The sequence below is a fragment of the Panthera uncia genome, assembly GCF_023721935.1.
Source record: "Panthera uncia isolate 11264 chromosome A3 unlocalized genomic scaffold, Puncia_PCG_1.0 HiC_scaffold_11, whole genome shotgun sequence".
In the NCBI taxonomy this organism is placed as follows: Eukaryota; Metazoa; Chordata; class Mammalia; order Carnivora; family Felidae; genus Panthera; species Panthera uncia.
This window is the reverse complement of record NW_026057578.1, coordinates 71,960,720-71,967,671: the sequence shown is the minus strand read 5'-3', so window position 1 is coordinate 71,967,671 and position 6,952 is coordinate 71,960,720. Positions and strand designations below refer to the sequence as shown.

Sequence of the window (6,952 nt, the reverse complement as noted above, 5' to 3'; positions counted from 1 at the left end):
TTTATTTTCCAATATCTGAAGTTGATTGTCAAATTGGTTTCCATACAACACCCAGTGCTCATCCCAAAAGGTGCCCTCCTTAATACCCATCACCCACCCTCCCCTCCCTCCTACCCCCCATCAACCCTCAGTTTGTTCTCAGTTTTTAAGAGTCTCTTATGCTTTGGCTCTCTCCCACTCTAACCTCTTTTTTTTTTTTTTTTTCCTTTCCCTCCCCCATGGGTTTCTGTTAAGTTTCTCAGGATCCATATAAGAGTGAAAACATATGGTATCTGTCTTTCTCTGTATGGCTTATTTCACTTAGCATCACACTCTCCAGTTCCATCCACATTGCTACAAAGGGCCATATTTCATTCTTTCTCATTGCCACGTAGTACTCCATTGTGTATATAAACCACAATTTCTTTATCCATTCATCAGTTGATGGACATTTAGGCTCTTTCCATAATTTGGCTATTGTTGAGAGTGCTGCTATAAACATTGGGGTACAAGTGCCCCTATGCATCAGTACTCCTGTATCCCTTGGGTAAATTCCTAGCAGTGCTATTGCTGGGTCATAGGGTAGGTCTATTTTTAATTTTCTGAGGAACCTCCACACTGCTTTCCAGAGCGGCTGCACCAGTTTGCATTCCCACCAACAGTGCAAGAGGGTTCCCGTTTCTCCACATCCTCTCCAGCATCTATAGTCTCCTGATTTGTTCATTTTGGCCACTCTGACTGGCGTGAGGTGATATCTGAGTGTGGTTTTGATTTGTATTTCCCTGATAAGGAGCGACGTTGAGCATCTTTTCACGTGCCTGTTGGCCATCCGGATGTCTTCTTTAGAGAAGTGTCTATTCATGTTTTCTGCCCATTTCTTCACTGGGTTATTTGTTTTTCGGGTGTGGAGTTTGGTGAGCTCTTTATAGATTTTGGATACTAGCCCTTTGTCCGATATGTCATTTGCAAATATCTTTTCCCATTCCATTGGTTGCCTTTTAATTTTGTTGGTTGTTTCCTTTGCTGTGCAGAAGCTTTTTATCTTCATAAGGTCCCAGTAATTCATTTTTGTTTTTAATTCCCTTGCCTTTGGGGATGTGTCGAGTAAGAGATTGCTATGGCTGAGGTCAGAGAGGTCTTATCCTGCTTTCTCCTCTAGGGTTTTGATGGTTTCCTGTCTCACATTCAGGTCCTTTATCCATTTTCAGTTTATTTTTGTGAATGGTGTGAGAAAGTGGTCTAGTTTCAACCTTCTGCATGTTGCTGTCCAGTTCTCCCAGCACCATTTGTTAAAGAGACTGTCTTTTTTCCATTGGATGTTCTTTCCTGCTTTGTCAAAGATGAGTTGGCCATACGTTTGTGGGTCTAGTTCTGGGGTTTCTATTCTATTCCATTGGTCTACATTACATAGACTTTTAGATCACTGATCTGTTCTTCTGCATCCTTCTAATCTGCTGTGGATTCTAGTATATTTTTCATTTCAGTTATTGTATTCTTCAGCTCTGATTGGTTCTTTTTTATATTTTCTATCTCCTTCTTGAATATCTCACTGAATTCATCTATTCTTCTCCCAAGTTTAGTGAACATTTTTATGACCATTACTTTGAACTTGTTTCATTTAGGTTTTTGTCGTTGTTGTTGTTTGTGGGGTTTTTTTTGTTTTGTTTTGTTTTCCATGGTCTTCTTTTTTTTTGGTCTTCTTTTTTTTAGGTCTTCTTTTTTTTTCATTTGGAACATATTCTTCTGTCTCTTTTTTTTGTCTGACTTGTACTGTTGATACCTATGTACTAGGTAGGTTGGCTATGTTTCTTGGTCTCGAAGGTGGTGGCCTTACATAGGAGTCTGGTGGGGCCCAGAAGCCCAATCCTCCCAGTCACCAGAATAAAGCATTCCAGGAGTGTTTCCTGTATGGGCTACATGAACCCTCCTGTTGTGGTTGGGCTGATTGCTGCAGGCACACTGGTGGGCAGGGCTGACCCTGGCCTGGACAGCTTAGAGGCCCAGTTATGGCTGCTGTAGGCATGAGGGTAGGTGGGGTTAGCCCATGGTATGGTCCGACCATGAGGCCAGGCCATTACTGTTGCTCTTCCTCTCTGGGGCAGGTGTCACCTTTGAGGGGTACTGGTCCTGGCCAAGGCCGCCTGTTGGGTGTAGCAGGATGGGAGCCTCTTTGGAGGGGCACCTACAGTGGGCATGTTGGGCAGGATGGGTCCACAGGGGAATGCCAGGGCAGAGCCAGTGGTGCTAACAAGGTGATGGAGAGTGTCAGAATTGGTGCCTACCAGTGTCTGGCCAGGAAGGCTGAAGGAGGGCAAGAAAAGCGGTGCCTACCAGCACCACTGTTTTTTTAATTGTCTTCAGGTGTTTTTTCGGAGCAAGGTGTTCTGTATGAAGTTGTAGCCTTGGTGTGTCTGTAGGAAGAGGTGGCTCAGGATCTTCCTCCTCTGCCATCTTCTGAAGCAAGTTTATCTTCTCTCTCACTGTATACCTAGTTCTTACACACCTAACACATTGCCTGGCACATACTTCTTTTTTTTTTTTTTTAATTTTTTTTTTCAACGTTTATTTATTTTTGGGACAGAGAGAGACAGAGCATGAGAGGGGCAGAGAGAGAGGGAGACACAGAATGGGAAACAGGCTCCAGGCTCTGAGCCATCAGCCCAGAGCCTGACGCAGGGCTCGAACTCATGGACTGCGAGATTGTGACCTGGCTGAAGTCGGACGCCCAACCGACTGCGCCACCCAGGCGCCCCTGCCTGGCACATACTTCTAATAGAAATACATGTTTAATGAATAAGTATGGTTTGTTCATTGTTCTACAGATACCAGAGTTTTAAATTCCATTTGGTTTTAAATATGTATAAAGCATATACTACTGGCTCAGCAGCCATGTGACCCTGTGGCCGGTCAGGGTGCTATGGGATGCACTGGGACTGGCATCGGGGGTCACGGAGGTGGCATGGAATGGGGCCTCTTTGCCTTTTGCCATCGTGACTCTTGTGAACGCTCCACATAATCATGGCCTCTACTGCAGAGAAGACTCCATCTGGTATGCCTACTGTCCAGACACCCACGAGTTCATGGCCAGAGGTCACCATCACAGCCACCATCATCCTTGTCTCAACCAAGGAGGCCTGCCTGGTGCACACAGACTGCCTCTATTCCCACTCCAACTTCAACAACAGAGTGGCTGACTTCTATAAGGTGTTGAGAAAATTCCTGTTTAGGGCTGCAATGAGTCAGTCACTGGCAGACCTGGCCAAGGTCATGATAGGCCATCTGTGGCCCAACTTCCTGGCTAAGTGTGACCCTGACTTGAGCCACTTCAACTGCTCTGTCTACCTGCATGTGGAGAAGATGTGTAGGGAAAGCCTAGTAACATCACCGAGTCCAGAATGTCTTTCTACTCCGGACACTCCTCCTTTGGGATGTTTGTGGTGCTCTATGCACAGGCAGGCATGGCTCTGCCCTAAGTGAGCACAGCTTCTGGGGCCCACAGTGCAGTTCTTCCTCATGGCCTTTGCACCCTATGTTGACTATAGCCATGTGTCTGACCATAAGCACCAATCGAGTTATGTCCTTGTTGGCCTCCTGCAGGGGATGCTGGTGGCTGGCCTCACCGTTAGCTACATTTCTAACTTCTTCAAGGCCTGGCCTCCATAGCGCTACCTGGAGGAGGAGGAGCTGGGACTGAAGCCGAGACTGTCACTGACCCTGACCCTGACCCTGACCCTGACCCTGAGTGAGGCTGACCACAACCACCCGGGTACCCTGTCTCCTCCTCCTGAGTCAGGTGCCTGTCTCTGTGTCCAACTAGGGCTCAGTGTGTTCATGGTCCTGGCTGGTGATGAGGGCTCTGGATAGGCTCTGGGTGCCCCATGCTGGCTGCCAGCGGGGTTTCCACTAACCCCACCTCTTGTGGATGGGGCCAGGGGCCTGGGGATGCACAGGGCAGCCCCAGCATTTGGAAGGGGGACCTTGTCCTCTTATTTCCCTTAGAACCCTCCTATATTGAATTAGAGGGAAGCAAGAGATCCAGATAGATGCTTTTTTTGTAAAGTGAAATGTATGTGTATATGTGGACTTCCAATAAAATAGAGTGTTTGCTTGACAAATGGTGTCAGTCTCTATTCTCATTCTTTTTTTAACGTTTATTTATTTATTTAGAGAAAGAGAGAGTGCAAGTGGGGGAGGGGCAGAGAGAGAGGGAGAGAGAGAATCTCAAGCAGGCTCCACACTCATCCCAGAGAGGGACATGGGGCTTGAGCTCACTACTGTGAGATAATGACCTGAGCTAAATTAAGAGTCCATTGCTTAACCAACTGAGTCACCCAGGCACCCCTGTCAGCCTCTATTCTTTATGGCCATTCTGAGCACTGAGCCATTCTGAGATGCTCCTTGTTGGGGGCTCAGCTGAGTTAGGCATCAGAGTACCTGGTTGCAGTACTGTGGTTTAGAGGTATGGGGAGGGCAGTGTACTCTTTTCCTTGGTCCTCACCCTATGTATCTCTTCATCTTGTTGTTGATTCGTAGTTATCACATCCTTTCATAAGCTGGTAAACATAAAAAAAACCCAAAACAATCCAAAAAACCCTATACTAAATTGTTTTGGATTCAGTGAGGGTTAGTTATACTGTTTTTTTTCCTATACCAGTTATTATAGTAATCTTTTGAAATATAATTTATTGTCAAATTGGCTAACATACAGTGTGTAAAGTGTGCTCTTGGTTTATGCGGTTGATTTCCGCGGTTTGTTGCTTACATACAATACCCAGTGCTCATCCCAACAAATGCCCTCCTCAATGCCCATCACCCATTTTCCCCTCTCCCCCACCTCCCTATCAACCTTCAGATTGTTCTCTGTGTTTAAGAGTCTCTTATGGTTTGCCTCCCTCCCTTTCTGTTTGTAACTATTTTCCCCCCTTCCCTTCCCCCATGGTCTTCTGTCAAGTTTCTCAAGATCCACATATGAATGAAAACATATGATACTTGTCTTTCTCTGACTGTCTTATTTCAGTCAGTCTAATACCTTCCAGTTCCATCCACATTGCAGCAAATGGCATGATTTTATTCTTCCTCACTGCCAAGTAGTATTCCATTGTATATACAAACTACATCTTCTTTATCCATTCATCAGTTGATCCATAATTTGGCTATTGTTGAAAGCAATGCTATAAACATTGGGGAACATGTACTCCTATGCATCAGCACTCCTGTGTCCTTTGGATAAATTCCTAGTAGTGCTATTGATGGGTCATAGAGTAGCTCTATTTTTAATTTTTTGAGGAACCTCCATACTGTTTTCCAGAGCGGCTGCACCAGTTTGCATTCCCACCAGCAGTGCAAGAGGGTTCCTGTTTCTCCACATCCTCGCCAGCATCTGTTGTTACTTTTAGCCACTCTGACTGGTGTGAGGTGATATCTCAGTATGGTTTTGATTTGTATCTCCCTGATGATGAGTGATGTTGAGCATCTTTTCATGTGTCTTTTGGGTATCTGGATGTTTTCTTTGGAAAAGTGTCTTTCCATGTTTTCTTCCCATTTCTTCACTGGATTATTTGTTTTTTGGGTATTGAGTTAGGTAAGTTCTTTATAGATTTTGTATACTAACCCTTTATCCAATATGTCATTCTCAAATATCTTGTCCCATTCTGTCAGTTGCCTGTTAGTTTTGTTGATTGTTTCCTTTGCAGTGCAGAGGCTTTTTATCTTGATGAGGTCCCAATAGTTCATTTTTGCTTTTAATTCCCTTGCCTTCGGAGATGTGTTGAGCAAGAACTTGCTGTGACTAAGGTCAAAGAGGTTGTTGCTTGCTTTCTTCTCTAGGGTTTTGATGGTTTCCTGTCTCACATTTAGGTCTCTCATCCATTTTGAGTTTATTTTTTACACCAGTTATTATAGTAATAATAACTGCTATTTTCACAGAAACTTACTCAACTGAGAAACTGCCATGAAAAATCTCACTAATAATATTAAAATTAATATATAATTAATAAAATTAATGATATATTCTTTTGCTCTTTTGCACATATTATAATAACACTGGTTTTTTAAAAATATTTTTTTTCTGATTGAAAAAGTAATACTTATTCATAAGAAATTCTAAAGAGTATAGAAATATATAAGAAAAATCTATTATAATTTCATCCCTGAAAATAGCCCCTATTGTCAGCCTGAGCTATCTTTCTTCAGATTTTTATACCAAGATGTATAAGAATTATTATCTTACTAAAATATGATCCTATTATACATACTGTTTGAAACTCCTTTTGGTTCTCTTAATACCTAAAGATATCTTTTTTTGTTAAAATTTTTTTAATGTTTTTATTTATTTTTGAAGGAGAGAGAGAGACAGAGCATGAGCGGGGGAGGAACAGAGAGAGAGGGAGACACAGAATCCAAAGCAGGCTCCAGGCTCTGAGCTGTCAGCACAGAGCCCGATGTGGGGCTTGAACCCACAAACTGTGAGATCATGACCTGAGCCGAAGTTGGATGCTTAACCGACTGAGCCACCCAGGCACCCCTAAAGATATCTTTATGTATCAATACCTAAAGATCCACTTTATTATTTTTAGTGACCAAATAGTTTCCGTTATGTCAGTCACCATTTTTTGTCTACAACTTCCCTGTTGACAAACATTTGTGTTACAATCATTATTTTTAAAGTGCTTCAAATGTCATCTGAATGGCATGCCATCTTATTGACAAGCAGCTACTTGAAAAATGCTGACAGTGCAATAAGACACAAAAAGAGGGAAAAAAAATTAAAGCAAGTGAGTAAATTTTTGTTTAAGCAGTGATAGATCTTGGGGCATCCTGGGAATTTCTGGCCAGGGCTGATGCAGTCACAGTGCAATTATATGTCAGTGATGCAAGTGTGTAAAATTGCAAACAAATGTCTTTGTCTTAAAGAACTCATGGCATCACCACTTGAGAGACTGTTCACATTAGGGCTCTGTAGCGTCTTCAGGTT

General features: G+C 43.2%; 1 pseudogene; it reads left to right on the top strand.

The window, feature by feature from the left end:
- Positions 1–1,896: 1,896 nt before the first annotated feature.
- LOC125936013 (phospholipid phosphatase 2-like) lies at positions 1,897–3,767 on the top strand (annotated as a pseudogene).
- Positions 3,768–6,952: the final 3,185 nt, after the last annotated feature.